The 18655-nt window shown below is 37.3% G+C and overlaps 1 protein-coding gene across 1 annotated transcript in view; it reads left to right on the plus strand.

Annotated features, from left to right (window-relative positions):
- The window catches only part of PRIM2 (DNA primase subunit 2), an 89469-nt gene that overhangs the window by 34951 nt on the left and 35863 nt on the right, over positions 1–18655 (plus strand). The window lies entirely within an intron of this gene.

Here is an 18655-nt window from a genome sequence, read left to right on the forward strand (position 1 = left end):
CCACTTAAATAGCATAGCAAAAGCAACCACAGTGGGATTATGTAATGCTGTTGCTTTAACTTTTAGTACAAGTGTTGCAGTTTGGATTGAGTGTAGTTCACGTCTAAGCAAACAGTAGTTTCAGTGTGTGCCAGCAAAGCGCCCTGGCAGCAGAGAAGATCAACAGTACCTTGGGCTGTATCCACAGAAGTGTAGCAGGTAGGTACAGAGAACTGATTCCCCCTTTACTTTACACTTAACAGACCACGTCTAGAACATTATGTCTAGTTTGGGGCTCACAGTACAAGATATTCATAAACGGGGGCAAGTTTTGTAAACTTCTACCCTCTGTGTTTTCTACCTGTCTTTACTGCCGAAGTTGAACCTACTGCTTACCAGATTTTCAGCTCTTTTCTGGAAGAGCTGTTCTCCAGTGGGTTGGCCATCATCCTGTGTAGAGGACTTCTCAGTTGTGCTTGGTGAATTTCAATTACAATTAGTCACCTGAATTTCTCCTGCAGCCAAGGAATATGGTTGGCACAACACAAGTCCAGGCAACACATGCAGTGCAGAACAGTCCAGGCTTGGCTTACTCAGGTTTACTGTAAATAAAATCCTTAGATGCTTGCATTTTACAGTGAGCAGTGAGCTGGTTAGCATCACTCCAACCTTCCAACAGCTTTCCAGCCATCTATTTTAACCTGGACTCTAAAGTTGCAGCTTAAGCACAGGGACCCACTGTCAAAAGTCTTGTCAAAGCCAAGGCAAAAGACTTCCTTTGTTCCTCACTCACAGATGTACTTGTTTTTGTTACAGAAGGCAACCATGTTGGTTAAAAACAAATTAATTATAAGTGCATTTCAGGAATTCTAAGCTCTGTGGCTTTCCCAGGGTCTACAGTGAGACTGCCTGGCCTGTTGTTCCCCACTCATCCTTCCTGCTCCATGAGAGGATGGATGGAGGACTTTTCTTTAAGTCATCAGGAGCTTCTGATGAGAGTAGCCTTCCAGCAAAGGTGGAGAGTGGGTTCATAACTTCAGCTCTCAGTACCTTCAGGTACATCCTGTCAGGTTTCACTGACTTGGCATTAGAGGACATTTCTTGGTAGATCTCTTATGGAATCCTTTTTGACTCCTTGGTAATTCTTTGCTTCCTTAAATAATCTTTATAATGTGTTAATGTCTGGAAATTTATCAGTAAAGATGAATGAAAAATGTGAAGGATAGAATTGTTCTCAAACTTGCATTTGTCTCTAATTTGTGGCATTACTCTTAGAAGCTAAAATACTTAGGATCTAATTGATTTCTGTTTGCTTTTGGAAATTTGGAAAGTCAATATGCAATACTCCTTTTTTTGTTTTGTTTACTATGTCCTGTCACTTAGCAAACATAATTAAACTATGCACTTCGATTATTACATGGAAATGCTATAGCAGTTAAATTACAGTGACTGCATAATTGGACTCAAAAGTTTCCTGTATTTGCAGGATTCAAAAGGCAGAGTGTGGGAATTTCAAAATACTTTTGGAAAATTCTCTCAGTTTTCAAGTTAGATTTTTTTGACTCCTGAAGTCTTTATTCAGCTTGTTAAAGTGAGCTCTGTGAATGCACTGTTTCTGTCCTGGGCTCGAATTTAAGGAAACTTTCAGAAAAGCAAACACAGGTAAAAAACTACAAATCAAATTCTTTGTATGAATTTTCTCTCCAGGCTGCTGCAGTTCCACAACTTACGTCATGTGTTCCAATTGGACATTTTACCCACCGAGTGTGGAGTTTGGAGTGGCTTCCTCAGTTTCTTGTTTTGTGAGCTGACTCTGTAAGGTTTAGTTCTGGTCAGCACCCGGGTGATGCGGTGAGGTCTGGGAGCCTGCCTCTGAGCCTGGTGTGGCTTAGGCAGAACATGCCCGAGCGTGTTCCCTGCGGGGAGCTCCCCGTGTTCCCTGCGGGAGCGCCGCAGGCGAGGCCGGCGGAGGGCACGGTGGCAGTGCTGGGCAGGTGTGCCTGGATGGCGTTCCCCAAACCTCTGAGTATTTGTCATCTGCAGCTCGTCTTCTACATCTGGTCAAAGTTTGCAGTCTCCTAGGTAATATTTTGTTTTGTCCATGATGTTAGGACTATGCAGGTTAATCTTTCAGTCATTAGACTTCATTCCATAAAACTTAGCATCAGCTAAACCAAGTGTCTGACCATAAATGAGCAATTACATTTTTCGTGTTTATTATTGTTGAGACGGCTTATCATTGATTTTTATGGTCAATTCCTTATTCTTATTTTCTTTCCCTAGTGTTTTAGTTAATTTTCTTCCTGACGTCATTGTATTTTTACTAAATGGAAATATGTTCCTTTTTTAATAATCTATGTTAAAAGCTTTTTCTAATCTTTAAAAGATGAGTGATTCTTTCTGTCTGAGTATTTTTTACCAACTACTGTTGATCCTGGAAAATAATGCTATCTGGATTTACCAAAAAAGCAGAAAACTCTTACTAATTGACTACTCATTTGTTTCGAAAACTGTTTCTGTTTACCTGTCCTTTGAGCTTTCTGGGGTCATTGCTTGAGCATTTTCCCTCAAGTCCTCTATAACCTGAAATACTGCAGATGTATCATCATCAGTGAACAGCTGGCTGTAAAAGTCATCCTGTCTTCAGAGCATTGTTTTTTGCCTTGATGTGGTTATATTCATCACACCTGACCTTAATATGACCAGTATTCTAGTTTAAGACCTCTGTGTTTGATCTTCTCTTGCAAATATTGTGTATTGGATCTCCATAGACACCATTTTACCAGCTGGATATTTAGAGCATTGTCCTGCATTTGATACTGTAAGAAGAGCAAAGCCTGTTCCTGGTACTCGAGCCACAGTGGCACAGGGGTTCAGTCACAGATTTTTGTTCTTGTCAGCTATGAAATTGTGTGTCAGGATGCTTGTAGAAAAATACGTATTCCAGGTTTTATGTAATATCTCAGTGTTATCTCTAAAACTTTTCAAGGAGGGGATGTAGCATCTTATAATCTTATTTCTCCCAGACTTGTGTTCTAGTTGAATTCTCTTCATTGTCAGATCTAGCTTATGTTGAGTTCTGTGTTCCCTGCCTGACAACAAATCCAATTCTTCAGCAAGCTTAAAAAAACCAAACCACAATTCTACTATAGGCTGCAATAAAAGTAAATAAACAAACCATGTTACTTATTCTTTATAAAGCCACAGCCTTAAAAAGTGGTTATGCTAGGTGGTAACTGTGTAGCTTACTGCAGAGATAACAGAATTAGTGACATGTGGCTCTATTACCTTCCACAGCATGTCTGTGTTGCGCCAAGCTATGACTGAGAAGTAGATGAAAGCAGCAGCAGAGTACCATGCTAACATGATGATTTTATCCTTAGGACTTGTGGTGGTGTCTCTAGTAAAAGCTCTGTGTGCTTAGGACATGTGGAGGCATGTACATTCTGAAACTCATTCTACATAACATGGCTTTTCTGCATGTGAACTTACATATAGTGCAAACATAGTTCAGGTTTGCTTCTACTTCAGCTCTTGTTTACCTGGTTTAAATGGCAATATAAATTTAGGTTGTCTCACACACCAGAAACAAGCTAAAACCCTGTTACTGTCTATGTTCTAGCTGGTAAACCAATGAAGAAATAGAGGCTTGAGTAAAAAAATATATCAGTTTGGAATGCTTCTGCAGTTGTCTGCTCTTGCAGCAAGATAAAGCAATAAAATAGCTTTGAAAAATATTTGACACATTTTCTGACATAATTTGTCTGTAAGCAACAATTCCTAAATAGCTCAGTTTTGCTGTTTTCCTCCTGTAACAACAATTCCTCTTGATGTTTGCCATGGTCTTTCTCAAAATAGTAAAACTAATAAGAGACATAGTACTTCTTGAGTGGTAGAGATCTGACTTTATAAATCCTAACCCTGTTAGTGACACCTTCACAATAAAAAAATCTTTTCTGTGTTTTCCTGGCCTTGCCATTCTAAGCCTTGTTTGTGAAGTTACAGTCAGAGTAGCAGTGCTGTATACACTTGGGTACTGTGTTGAATTTAAAATACAGATCAACCCTTGTGATGTGGTTATGCAGCATTAAATTAGTAGGCCCCACAAGTGTTTAGAAACAGGCATCTGTTTAAAAAAAACACAGATAGCTGAAGATACTTTGAGCACTTGTAAAGATTTTTTTCTAGTCCTAATGAATAATATTTTTCTTACAAAAAAGTTAATTGCTATTTGTTGGTGTATCTTACTGTGCATTTAAATGCTTGTAATGAATAACTAATGGAGGTTTTAATACATGTGAATATATATATACACAATTATAATATTATAATATTTTTATTATTGTGTTTTATTATTTAAAACTTGAATCAAAAGAATATGTAATTTTAGGAAAATAAAACAGATCTGTCAGTGTTGTCACTGATCTGTCAGTGTTGTCACTGAATTTAGTACACTGTTTATTAAAGTAGAAGATACGTGTCACTGCTGTCATTATGGAGAAGACATATTCACATAGTGTTTGAATATTAAAGTTCTGGATGTGTCATTCCTTAAGCAAGATTTGCCTCATTAATGAACCAAGGTGAATGGTGAGAATGGTATGTTTTTGTTGGCTTATTTTACCATTTCACATTATACATGTGTACTTTTCTCAAAAAAGATGAGGATTTACTCAGTCTTTGTTATATCAAGTAAGTAATTAAAAATTCTTAGGAACACATAAGGAAGATTAGAGCCAAACAGACTATTTCAAATAACTTTTCCAACCTAGTTCATTCTGTGAACTTAAAGTTTATGGGGTTTTGATAGAGATTCATGGGGGTTTTTTTGTGCATAATAGACTGTTATGTAAAGCTCTTTTTTTTTGAGTGGAGAGATTTTGTTTGGTTGTTTTTTTGGTAGGTGTGTTTAAGTGTACTTGGTTAACCATTAGGACTATATGAAAAATAGTTGCATTTTTATTGAAAACACGTGGGAATTGACACAATCTTGTTTCTGGTTATTTGGTGATATGCAAAAATTAAGCATGCTATTTTAAACATCTTTGCTGTGTTTTGGTTCAAAAAGAACTTGAGATGTTTTTAGGATTTGAAATGTAATGTTTGAGTTAAGAATGATGTTTTATGGTGACTGTCTTGTTTTTTATTTTAAATTTTGTGGTGTCTAGACTTGACTCTTTAGCCTGGTATAACTTGTGTTCTATCACCTGTTTCTACCCAGCAGCCTTGATGGAATTCTGTGACTTTCCTTGCTTGTTGCTTTTGATCTGTCTGATCTCTTTTGGTCCCTTTGATGCTTGTTTGGTGCAAGGTTGGCATGTTTTTACTATGCAGTTGTATTTCCATAGTAATATTCTTGAAAAATAATGATCTGGCCAGTGGTAGCTTCACACTGTTGAAAAGTGCTTTAGCAATGGTCACCTCAAGAGCAAGGCAAATGCTCCCACACAATATCACTTTGTGCTGTAGATAAAGGGACCTGGTTTGGTGAAAACTGTGATCCTTGTCTTTATCCAAGCTTCAAACTGTCTCAGACAAACAAAATTATATAGTCCATGTATGTATTGCCTTCTTCACCTGGAGTACTTTAAAGATTTAACATTCAGTGAAGAACAGCTGAAGTGGCAGAGACAGAGACAGAGCTGAAGTGGCTCTTCCTGAAAATAAGAGGCATTTGGCCTTACTTGGCAGAAAACAACCTCTTGATAGATGTTATAAAAGAGCCAGTCATCTTTAATACTGTTTCACTTGTAGGTTTTCTGTACTTTTTGTTCATATATAGATAATAACATGGAAAAATAGAGTAAAAGATAAATAATTGGCTAATTAGAAAAAAAATACAACTGAAAAATCTGCAAGACAATTTAGTATGTCTTTTAGAGAGCATATGGTTAAGAACTTGCAATCTCTTAAAACACTGCACACCAAAAAAAATACAACTGAAAAATCTGCAAGACAATTTAGTATGTCTTTTAGAGCATATGGTTAAGAACATTGCAATCTTTTAAAACACTGCACACTGCTTTTGATATACTCTCTTAATTTTCCTCTCACCCTGTACCACTTGGTAGGGCTGGGTAATGAAATTGGGAATATAGGAGTGAAACTGAGCTTGGGAAGAAGAGGAGGGTCACAGTAGGTTGCGTTTTGGTTTTCTGCTTTGTTTCCCACCACCCAAATCTATTTTTATTGTCAATACATGAGCATTTCCCCAGATGGAGTCTGTTTTGCCTGTAATAGCAATTGGTAATGTATTTTCTCCCACCTTCCTGTTGAGGAGGGGAAGTGTGTGAATGGCTGGGTGGGAGTGTGGTGCTTAGCCAAGGTCTACTCACCAAATGGTTCTATGACCAGCTCTCACATTCTTTGAAGAAAAAAGAGTTACATCAGACAAATCTCCTCTTGTCAAGCTGTGGCTGGTGCCATGGGCTCTGAGCAGGGCACTCCCAGCAAGGGTCAGGTCTTGGCTGGTGGCTTGGCTTCTATGCATGTTCCTTCTTGGGCTCAGCCTTTTGCAGTGTTCAAGGTGAGTCACCTCCTGCTAGTCAGGGCTATTATTTTTTATTTATTGCATTCTAATTTAGGCACTTGGCATAAGCTGTCAGTGGTCTCCCTGGTGATGTTGTATCTTCGACTTTGTCTATATCTAAAAGCCCATCTGCTCAGCTCACAGTGTTACCTGAGGTGTTGTCATTGTTTTGCATTTTGACCCAAGTGTAAGAATGCAAAGCTCTTACGAGTTCATCCCTTCTTCTTGTTTTTGTCCCACCCTTACCTAAGCCATTATAGAAAGATAGATGTTGTTCTTTGGGCAAACTTACACCATTCATCTCTGCTTCCCTCATTTTACCAGTGTATACAGGTATCATCTAAAGAGCCAGAGCTGGACAAATGTAGTCAAATTCCTATCTTCTGAGTGACACTTCCAAGCACACTTGGACAGTACACAGTTGTTTCTGTCAATTCTTGAAGGCATTAGGAACAGAAAGTTTGAACAAAGGAAAGTAAGGATGTTTTGTTGCATATGTTCTTCTATTTTCACTTAGTGAATTGACCTTAAAGAAAAGAGATAATATTTTAGGTAATTTATTGTTTAACTTTGCTTTCGAAAACAATATTCTGTATAGACTGAGGAGTGACTGTGATTGCTCTGGCATTTTGTGGCAATTGTTTTCTGCTTTTTCCTAACCTCTTCCATTATCTCTTGCTCATAGATGAAAACAATATGATTTTCCCAACCTTGGTAACCTTATTGTCCCAGATAATTTTCTTCTTGCTTATAATATTCTGTACAGGCTTAGTCGTGGTACAAAGTCACAAGTTGTGTGAAAAGAAGCTAATTTTCTTATGCAAAATGGACAGTGGGCTTTCACATGATTTTCAGTAACCATTAGAGCAAGTGTTGTAAAAAGCAAAATTAAAGAACTGCACAGATTTGGAATCTATGTTTTTATGGTCATAAGGATGATGCAATATGCTGAGTGCTGTAGGAAGTATGCTTAGCAGGACTTGTGAACACTGTTTCGAGAAATAAGGAAGTAGCTAATGGGTATATATAAAAAAAGTGTCACTCAGTTCACCTGGTCCCAGTTTAGTGAGAGCTTTGGAGCCATTTTGGTGCCCAAGGTTTATGTCAAACCAATCTGTGAAAAAATTAGTAAGCTGACTATCATTGATAAGTGATGTTTTAATTTTTATTTGCTGTTGCTATGTTGATGAACTACCCAGAACATGACTGGTATGATATGTATTTGGATGTAGTAACTTATAACTTTTAATTGTGTTTATACTATATTTAACAATGGCTTTGCTGAACTATGTAGAAAGCAGCTTTTAATGTACTTTATGTACGCTTTCTCCTACATGGGTTATTTTCTGTTATGAGAGCGTGCTGCAAGAGCTTAGAGATCCTTTAGGGCTTTACAATTACTCAGCAGCCGTAGTGAAACAGATTTGATGCTAGCAGCAAGAGTTCCTTGGCTAATATAAATACTTGAACTACTGATTACAGCCTCTGATCCTCTGCCAGTAGTAATTACATCCTCTATTTCTCTACCCTGAGGGTGCTGAACTGGTGTGACTTAGCAGAAACCAAACTTCTGCAGTCTGTTGCCAGACACTTGGCCAATACATTGTATATTTTCATGGCTCCCAATGGATCATAAACTGTGGTTTGAAGAATGCTGGAGTAGTACAAGAATACAAAGGATATTTGGTAACAGGTTTTGCTTAACAATATGTTCTTGCTTCAGAAAATGGATACCAGATATGTTCAAAGACTAATGTTAGGAGAGTACATTTTTAATAAAAACTCTTTTTTTTTTTAGTACTTCCTGTATTTGAAGGCATTACTGTAAAGTAGCTTACCTTACTTTGTGAAATACCCTTGCAGTACCTGATGTAGTATTTATTTGGGTTGGTTTTCCTTTGCACATTCATCTGGCTTCAAGCAACTTATACCTTTCAATCCTGTATTTTTGGTTGCTGGACTCCATGGTCTTCTGGTGCCTGTTTTTGTGTGTTTGGAGTTCTTGAGGTGGCCAGCAGTGCCTGCACAGTGTGTGTGTAAGAGGAGTACATGGTCAGCCTGGCTGGGGTCAGGGGCTGGGAAGGAGAACATCCCTGGGGCTTGAAGCCATCAGCTTCAGCTTCGCTTCAGCAGCTTGTTGTGTGCACTTGTGCTCTGAAAGGCCCTGAGCCACAGGCCTTCGTAAGGGTCAAACGGAGGTCCCACTTCCATGGTTAAGTTCTAAGGCAGCAATATTTATGTTTTACAAACAAGTAGCTGTTTTGGAGGCTTGCTTTTCTGCTTCGTGAAATTTACTCCTGGGGGAAGTGTTACGTCGGAGTGTGTTTGTTTATTCAGAACATTTGTAATAATTGTAAATGCAAATAACCATTAAAAAAAATGAGAGCGCTGCATATCATTGGAGTTGCTAGTAGATTTCTTTGCTACAAGTGTTCTTTTCTGTTTTGGAAAGAAAAGACTTAAACATTAACTCTTACTTATGTCTGAGAAGTGTCGTTGTTACTGGCAGTTGAGAGTTGTTGGAAAATGATGATAAGTAGGCTCAGATTAATGCTGGGTTTTAGCTGTATGAAATTTGAGTGCCTGTCATGTTTTTAGTTCTACTCACTAAAGATAAGAATGTAATCACTGGTACTTGAATATAAAGGAAACTGGGACTTAAAACTCTGAGGCTGGCAAGATTTGATTTTATTTCTTAATAAAAGATAATATTTTAAAATATGCACAAATGAGCAGAAGTGTTTCAAATACCTTTTTGCTTTTAAAAGATGGATATTTTTCCAAGTTTTAGCAACAAAACAATTCTTTTCAAGCAGTACCACATAGTGAGAGAATAAAACAATGAAATTCAAATGCTGCCTTCTGAGTTTTGAAAGTAAGAGATTGGTGTCATGCAGGCTGTTGTAATGAAATCTTTTCTGTGTTGCTTGTTACTAAAGATCGGGTATGGAATTCCTAAGGATTATTTAAACTTATTTGAAATTGTATAGTAAATTTGTCAAGGGAAAAACGTAAATACATGGAGATTTGAGAAGCTCATTAAACACAGAAAAATGTTTTGCAATAGTAGCCTTTTTCCTTAGATGTTAGTGTCTCTATCTTATTACTTAAGGATTGAATTAAGAACACAGCCTTGATAAGAATCAAATTCAGTAAGTACTCCTGGTCTTTAAGCACAAGTGATTTTTAAGATCTTTTGTTAATAATTTTTCCTTTAAGGAAATCTAAAAGTAAAATGATCTTGTTTCCAAAAAAAACCCCTTCATTTCATCCTCCTGAAAAAAGACTTGACAATCTTGTTAGAATTTGTTAGAAAAATCACTAGTAATTTTTAAAATTTCCCTTCAGTGCAGATGAAAATGTGGACTTTGGAGGCTGCTTAGAGAATGGAAGCTCTTATATACAAAACAGGAAGGCTTAGTAGTTCAGAAATACTTGGTACTGTATTATGGGCTGTATTATGTATTTGGTTTTCAGCAGGTTACCCAGGGAGACTGCAGAGTCTCCATCCTTGGAGATACTCAAACCCTGCCTGGACAGCCCTGGTCAAACAGCTCTAGATGGCCCTGCTGGATCTGAGGGCTTGGGATGATCTTCAGATGTGCATTCAAACCTTGGCCACATTGTGAATCACAGCTGGTGAAAACTAAATGCACAATACGTAATACAGACAGTGCTTCTTGATGTTCAGATGGGATCTCAGTTGTTCAGATCTCTGATGTTCAGATCTGAGGGATCTCAGTGTTTCAATTTGTTGTCTGCATTTCATTTGGTCCTGTCACTGGTCACCCGTGGAAAACGCCTGGCTCTGTCCTATTTGTACCCTCCATTCAGGTATTTATATGCATTGGTAGAATTCTCCAGAGACTTCCTTCCTCCATGCTGAACAGTTCCAACTCTCCCTATCTTTTCTCATAGCAGATGCTCCAGTCCCTTCATCTGTGTGGCCCTGTGCTGGTCCCTCTCTGGTATATCCATCTCTCTTTTAGAGAGGAGCCTAGAACTTGGACAGATAATTGATTCCCAGTAGTAAAATCCTATTACTAATAAAATTTAAATGTCTCTTCTGAAGCTCTGTAATAAAACTGATTTATAGTACCTGATTTTTATACAGTAGAAGACATTTATTTCCTGTAGTGCACAGGGCTTTAGTAATAGGGTTTGTAAAGATAAAACACAACAGTTTTTAACTGAAGGTTTTTATGAAGACCTACATTGATGAAGCCCTGTAGTAGTAATGATGACTATGGAAATGAGCTTTTAATCAAGTATATTGGATGCGTATACAGAGTTATTTCTTCTCTTTTTGACTATATAGTCTTCAGCATCGGAGAACTTTTGCTAGTGTGGTTGTTCTTAAAGCAGTTTTGGAGCACAGTGCTAGGCTGATGAGGTCTGTGATGGGAAACACCTGCCGTGGTTTGTGGCAGTGACTTTGAGGGTCTTTAAATAATAATCTTTCATACGTTCTAACCAATTGCTTCTTATGCGATATTGCCTAGTAGCTTCTACCAAGAAGAGATGTTATGAAGAATTTGGCTTACTTAATTTCCTTCTCACGCATGAAGTGCAAGGGGCAGGATGTGCGTGTGAAACTTTAAAATGATAACATTAAGACCCTGGGGAAATCACTGCTGTCTGAGTTACCTTCTCCCACATCACTAATGCTCCATGGATGCAAGTTAATTAAAGTATCATTGTGTAGTGGAACTGAGGAATACATTCCAGGTTACTTTAGAGTACTGGTATCACCATTTATTCTGTGAACCTGGGAGAAGGCCTGGAAAAGCAACAAACTGTTCATAAATAATGCCAGAAGAAGATGCAAAAAATCTGCATGCAGCCAAAGAATAGTAAGCAGTAATGAAGAGATGAAGAACTGTTTGCATGAATCAGAAGTTCATGGTGAAATAGAGTGAAATAAAACGAATTACCTCATTTTCCATGCTTGCTGTGAAGGCCAGTGTTCCAGTACGCTCTTTATTTGGCTTGAAAATAACTAGGTATCTGGAAGTTGATACAAAGAAAGGACTCAAGACTAAATTAAAAATTGAGAAAGCTCTCTGTAAAGGCCAAGTCAGTTGATGAAATCACTGAAGAACATTCACAACTGTGGGAAGCAGTATTATTTAACAGAAGACTTGGATTTTGCTGACAAGGTAGCTTCTTAAATGTCTTCTTCAATCTACATATAATTAAAGCCTGAAACACACTATGCACTCTTGTAAGAAAGGTGGAATCAATAACTTATTTTTGGGGGAAAATATCTAATGAGCATCTTCATAACTGTCAACTTCAGCTTTATTTTGGTATGCAAAAAAGTACAGGAGATGAGTTGATTTACATGCTGTCACCCTCAAATGCAAGTGAAATGATGATATGCACAAATAATAATGCTGCAAAACCCAGCAACAGTTCGTTTGGCAATTAAACAAGGTTTAATGATTGAAAGATTTTGCTTTAAAGACTAAATATGAGACTCTAATCCAGGTGTTATTTATACCTCAGTGTGAATATGAAAGCCTAGACATTTCCAAATGGGAAAAAGAAATCAATTACTTTCAGAAGCAAGTGCCTCAGGAAAACATTAATTATTATTCTGAGTGCATTTGACAAATGCTGAGCTGAAATTAGTGGATTTTGGTTTCTTCAGAGTTCTTAAAACATTAGGTAGATATCTAGGACATGCTAACAAGGGCATTTTTCACAACTCTTAATTTGTTTCTTCACTTATGGAAAATTTTTCATTTGACAGCTTGAATTAACTGGCAAAATGAAAAGACATTATGTAATATTTATAATTTAGAATATATATTTTACAACATAATTTATATTCTATTATACTCGTATATAGGTTTTAAATGTTTAGATACAGCATCTTAGCAACATTGATAGCTATCGTGGCGTGCCTTTTAGAGTCCAAAAAGAAAATGAGAGTGCTAATAATATAACTTTCATTCTTTTGTTTGTTTGTTTTTTAAATCAATTAGTTAGATTTGCTTTCCTTAAACATAGTAGGCCACTTAGTGTTCTGTGTGATTTTCTTTTGGCTAGTTTGTTTTACTGTGAACAGGTGTGTGTGTATGGAGTTGGTGGGGAGTTTTATGTAATTAAATAAGAAAACAAAAGCAAACCCACAAAACCAAGTTCAGCCTTATATTGACACTCATATCATCCACTAGGAATTCAAGAGGGAATATTTTTCCTGTTCTTTAGAAATGTCCGAATTGTTACATTTTTACTAGAAGCCCAGTAATGCTAGTCTATATTATTTATTTCCTTCCTTTCATAAATTTGGTGGTACTAGGTGGAAAAAATATAAATGTTTTATGTATTAAATTATATTGACCAATTAAAAAGAAAAGTTTCATAATGTTGAAAGCATTTTTGCATAGTTTTTTTAGTTTTGAAGAATGTTATTTGCTGTTACATAGGTTATGTGTTGTGGAATAGATGTAACATTAATTGTTTGGTGTTGTTTTTATTGAGCATATTTCAGTGTAAGTGCTGCTGAAATAACTTTTAATAGCTGAATAAGCCTTGGCAAAAATTACTTATTAATTTTGCTTGAGATTTGTAAGATGCTGTGAAAGGTTAAACCCCAACTTTTTTCAAAAGAAAATTGATCAGTGTTAAAATGTCAGCTGTCTAGGTACAGCAGCATACTGGCATGCAAACACTGCTCTCTCATTCCAGGTTCCCCAGCTGCATAGCATTTGCATTGTGACATTTTCTAGCAACATTAGCACCATAGCTCATGTTTCAAAATCAATCAGTTTCTGTTGGGATGAGGCAGCCTGCCGCTTAGTTGGATGTTGAAAGTGTTTCTTGAGCATAATTAACTTGAATTCTTGGGTTCTGGCAATATCTGCATCTTACGAATTCTTAGTACAAAATCATACAGACCAGGTAATATAATTCTGAAATATCTTTTGAAAAAAACAAATAAAGGCAAACCAAAGTGATATTAAGACTTTGGCAGAAACACAAAACCTTTCTAGACATTGAGTCTGAAATTTAATCTAAAGCGAGTATTTTGGTGCCTGGTGCATTAAAATGCCTAACTGGAGAATTCATATCCTTTAGTACTACATTTAAGAGAATAGCCAGCTAAAATTCAGATTTTGTTTTAAAGTTTTAGAGTTGCTATTCATCAACAATGCTTCTAATCAGAGAGAAATGCATTAAGAAGTCTTTTGCAACTATTACTTCCTCTATGTAGGCTGAATTCTAGAACAAAATGCACATGAAAACTATTTTTTGTTGCTGAAGGCAGATTGCAGCGGCAAAGAGATTTTACATGAATGATTTATGTTTCAAATGTCATTGAATGGTAGAGTTTCCATTTTTATATAAAAGCATGGCCTTATATATGGACTCATGGACTCTGTGTAAGTGGAACTGAGACTTAAAGGCCTGCTGTTTGTTGTAGTCTTGCTGGATATTTGCAGGATTCATGTTCAAGACCAGGCTGGATGGGGCTCTGGTCTAGTGAAAGGTGTCACTGCCCATGACAAAGAGTTTGGAGCTAGATGAGCTTTAAGGCCCCTTCCAGCCCAAACTGTCCTGTGATTCTGTGTTGATCCTATAAATACGTAAAGAGTACTCTGAGATGTGTGTAGTGTATCTATAACAATATAGTGAATATTATAACACAGTCTTTAAGTGAGTAGAACTAAAATGTTTCTACAGCATTATTTTTAACCTGTTCCATATCTTAAAATGGGAATAAGGAAAGGAAAGCTTCCCAACACTTTTGTAGCATCTCCTGAAGATTGTTTTTTCTTTTGATCAAATGTATACTCCAGAAGGATAGCTAATCTAGATAAACTAGAGCTAAAGAAAAAAATCTGGAATTAAGGTAAAAACTTCTAGAGAAAGCATCTCACTGTCTTCTTTTGTTTCTCAGTTACTCCAGGTGAAGGGGGAAAGCTGGGATCTGTTATTCTCATTTCCACATATGGCATGGCTACAGTATAGTCAATAAAAAAAGCATGAATGGTTTGATTACAAAAAATTTTGTATTCTGTTAGGTTGGTTATATTTAGAAAACATCTCAACATGCTGGCCAAACAGATCTAGTACAGATCTAGACTACAGTCTAGTACTAATGAGTTAGTTGGAACAAGTGTAGTTAATAACGTTAAATAGTTATCGCTAAAGGCAGTCTGTGTTTCAAAACGTTCAAGAGAAAGACCTGAATAGGTAAAGTAGTGCTGGATTAGTAGAGCAAAAAGTATTTTTATTTCATTCCACTAAAGATAGCTGCTAATTGTATACCATTCCTTTAGGTGAGTTGCTGCTGCAGATACTACTGTGATGCCATATTTTACTCTTTTATTTTATCTTTGTTCCTATTTTTATGGAAAAAAATCTTCTACCTTCTTTCCCTCTTGGACTTTGCTACTGTGCAGGCTCATACTCAAGTGAGCCTGCACAGTAGCAAAATTTAATGGGAACAAATAGGCCATAGTGCATTTGTTGGGCACAGATAGGTCAGGCACTAAGTTGGGCACAGGCCATGGAGAGAGACCTCGACAAATTAGAGGGCTGGGTGGTCACCAGCCATGAAATTTAGCAAGGGAAAGTACCAGGTTCTGCAGCTGGGGTGGGCAACCCTGGTTGTGTGCATAGACTGGGGATGAGAGGCTGGAGAGCAGGGCTGTGGAATGGGACTTGGAGGTCCTGGATGATGGAAAGTCAAATCTGAGTCAGCTGTCCTTTCCCGCACAGGACAAGTATTCAAACCTTCAGTACCATCTGAAAGACTGCTAGTAAACAGAGGAGAGGCGGTTTCTTCGTAAAACCATTGACAATTTCAAGAGAACTACTGCTATTTAAACAAATACTTTACTTGATAAATTAATTTTCAATGCTTTTTAATGGATTTTTTTTTGTCTTCAAAATATATAAATATTTTAAAGAGGAAAATTTGTCATGGGACTAAAACAGATTATGCACCTAAAACCCTACACTGATAGAAATTTACAGGACAATCACCTGTAAACACCGGTTAACACTGGTCAAATCTGAATGAGCAGTGCCCTGGCAGCCAGGAGGGCCAGCCCTGTCCTGGGGGCATCACGCCCAGCATCACCAGCTGGGCAAGGGAGGGGACTGTCCTGCTCTGCTCTGCACTGGGTGGCCTCACCTTGAGTGCTGGGGGCAGTTTTGGGTGCCACAATATAAGAAACACATTAAGCTGTTAGAGTCCAAAGGAGGCCACAAGGATGTCAAGGGCCTTGAGGGGAAGCTGTATGAGGAGCAGCTGAGGTCTCTTGGTCTGATCAGCCTGGAGGAGACTGAGCAAGACCTCACTGCAGCCTTCAGCATCCTCATAAGGGGAAGTGGAGGGGCAGACACTGATCTCGTCAGTCTTGTGACCAGTGACACGACTGGATTGAGATAAAAACAGTTTATTAAATGAAAAAGGAAACCAAAACAAAACACCCCACAAGCAATGCTTACCATCCATAGACTGATGGTCTTGAGGAGGCAGATTTGCCAGGTCTTGAGCAATGGCAGATTTGGAAAAACGACCCCTCCTTATTGGTGAGCGTGAGATTAGGAGGTCACCAGCTCAGCTGAGCTCCGAGCTGTCTGCCTGAGCCTGTCTGCAGCTCGCTCTGCCCCCTCCTCTGATCATCCCTTGGGACTTCAGTTATCTTAAGTCAGCAGTGTTTTATGTTCTCTGTAAATTAAACTGCTTCAACATGATTACAGTATGGAGCTATGCTCTTTACTTGACAACATTTTCATGTCTTTCATGTATCTAAAATGTCAAATGTCATGGTTTTGCTTTTTTTTTTCCTCTGGTAAGACGATCTTTATGTTGAGTATCATATAGAGGTAGAAGCAAGGCTGCGCTTGCATGAATTTGTCTAAATTTAATTTCAGAGTCGTTGGAAAAAGTCTTCAGAATCTCAATTTGGAATGTGTAATAGGGTTCATCTTTTAGAAAAATGCTATTGAAAAACCTCATTAAATTCTTAGCAGTTTAAAAACACCAGCAGTTATTTTCCATGACCTTTGTAAAAGCTGCTTTATTTACAATGTGTCACTGTTAATAAAAATACAAGGTTATAAGAAGAAACTTTATACTTGATAATATTACTTTTTTTTTTTTCTTTTTTTTGTAATCCAGGCAAGTTGAAGGAAAATGTGCTCTTTCAACTAAAATTGTTCAAATATTTTGATGAGGTCTCCTCAGCTATGTTTAAGGAAAGCTATCCTTAGTGGTAGATAGAAAAAAAGCAGTGTCATGAGGATCCCGCATCTTCCTGACATTAAAAATTTGAAATAAGTGAACAAAGTGTTTGTTCTAAGATAGGGAAAGTGTTAGATCTTATTTTCACAACATGGTCTGTTGAGAACATTACCTTGTCCAGGAAACATCATAGAGGAAAATGGGGAGTAAATTTGCTCCTAAGATTTGCAGATTCAGAAAAATACTGGCCATATGGATTTTCCTTTGACTTCAGGGGATTGTTTTTTGCCCTTTAATGGTGGATCCTGAAACTACCAAGCGTTGACCACCTCTTCCATATTCTTTCATTGCAGCATCAAGAAAAATCTTGGTTAAAGATCACTAGGTCTTGGTTCTGCCTCAATTACTACAAGTCTCCAAAATTAGTTTTAAACCAGTGTTTCTGTTAATTCATAGTGCTTACACAAAAATGTAGTTTATTGTATATATAACTTTGATAGTAATGTTGATACTTTTTCATATTTTGAATTTTTTTGGTTTTTTTTGCTGCTTACATCATTATCCAGACTTTCATAAACATCCTGTCATAAATGCACGCTTTTTTCCTGATTAAATGCAATATTTCAAATACTGCGTAGAGAAAAATACAGTATGCTTGTCTTATGTAAAATTATACTTATGTGTTTGAGTGTGCACACAAATACTGTTTTCTGTATCTCTTAAGTTAATAATGGAGAAAGAAACATATTTCAGGTGGTTCTGTCTTCATTTTGGTAACTTTGGTTGGTGTTTAGAAGGCTCCCAAGTTCTTTTCAGAAATAATTTTTGATTTTTTGGTTGTGTTTAAAACAAAGTTAGAGATTACTCTGTAGGGGATGTGAATATAGGACAATACTTATACTGACCTTTATAACCCTGTGGTAGGGAAATGAGGGGTTTTTTTTTTCAGAAACTTCTGAATAAATGCAGAGCTTACTGAAGTGCATCTCAATCTAGCTCCATAAAACAAGGGAATGTGGATCATGCTGTAATTGCCAAGAGAGCTGCCTTCTTTAAAAGGAGGATGAATGGGTTGCTGAAGGTGCCAGGTTAATGTTTTCTGCAGCAGTCAGATCGGATGAGTACATTTGGGATACCTGGGGCTGAGAAGAGCCGTGTTGTGGGACAGTGACTGCTGCAGTCCAGGGCTCCCGAGCAGCAGAAGGAAGGAGCAGTCCCCTTCCTCCTTCCCTGCTGTCCCTGTGTTCGGTGCCTTCAGCCTTCCCTTGGCAGACAGCTGCCTCCAATCTCCTCTCATTTATTGGTGGATGGTGTTGCGGTATTGGTAGTGCAAGTTTCAGATTTGATCCCAGTCTGACTTCTGCCAAACAGCAAAGGTTGTGAAATGGATGTAATGAATGGATGGTCTTTCAGGAGTTACATATTTTTAATTAGTATGTATAATAACTAAATAACACTGCATGCTATTTTTGAGTTACTTGTAAAATACTCAGGAAGTTGATGCTTATTTATACAGTGTGAAATATCTTGAAATAAATATCTTGAAATTTCTACTTTTTTCAAAGGTAGTTTTCATAATACAGCCTAAGAGTCATGGCAGCCACAGAATCATGAAATGCATGTTTGTGTTCAATATTTTGTGTTAGATATACATCAGAATTATCCAAAGTGCTATGTTTGGAGCTTTTATAGGAGAAGGTAGCGACCGTATATAAAAATACTAAGAAAATTTAATACATAAATTTTCCCAGTTATTTTAGTTAATACACCAGTTAACTAATATTCTACAATAGTGTGATATACAGACTGCTGGGTTTATTTTTGCAGAAAAAGTTGAATGTTTTAATTAGTCATATGAATTAGAAGAAAAAAAAAATGTTTTAGAACAATCAAATTGTAAAACATGTTATGCCCACATAACAGTATACACAGAGGCATGT

The sequence above is a fragment of the Pyrgilauda ruficollis genome, unplaced genomic scaffold (assembly GCF_017590135.1).
Source record: "Pyrgilauda ruficollis isolate IOZ18807 unplaced genomic scaffold, ASM1759013v1 scaffold40, whole genome shotgun sequence".
In the NCBI taxonomy this organism is placed as follows: domain Eukaryota; kingdom Metazoa; phylum Chordata; class Aves; order Passeriformes; family Passeridae; genus Pyrgilauda; species Pyrgilauda ruficollis.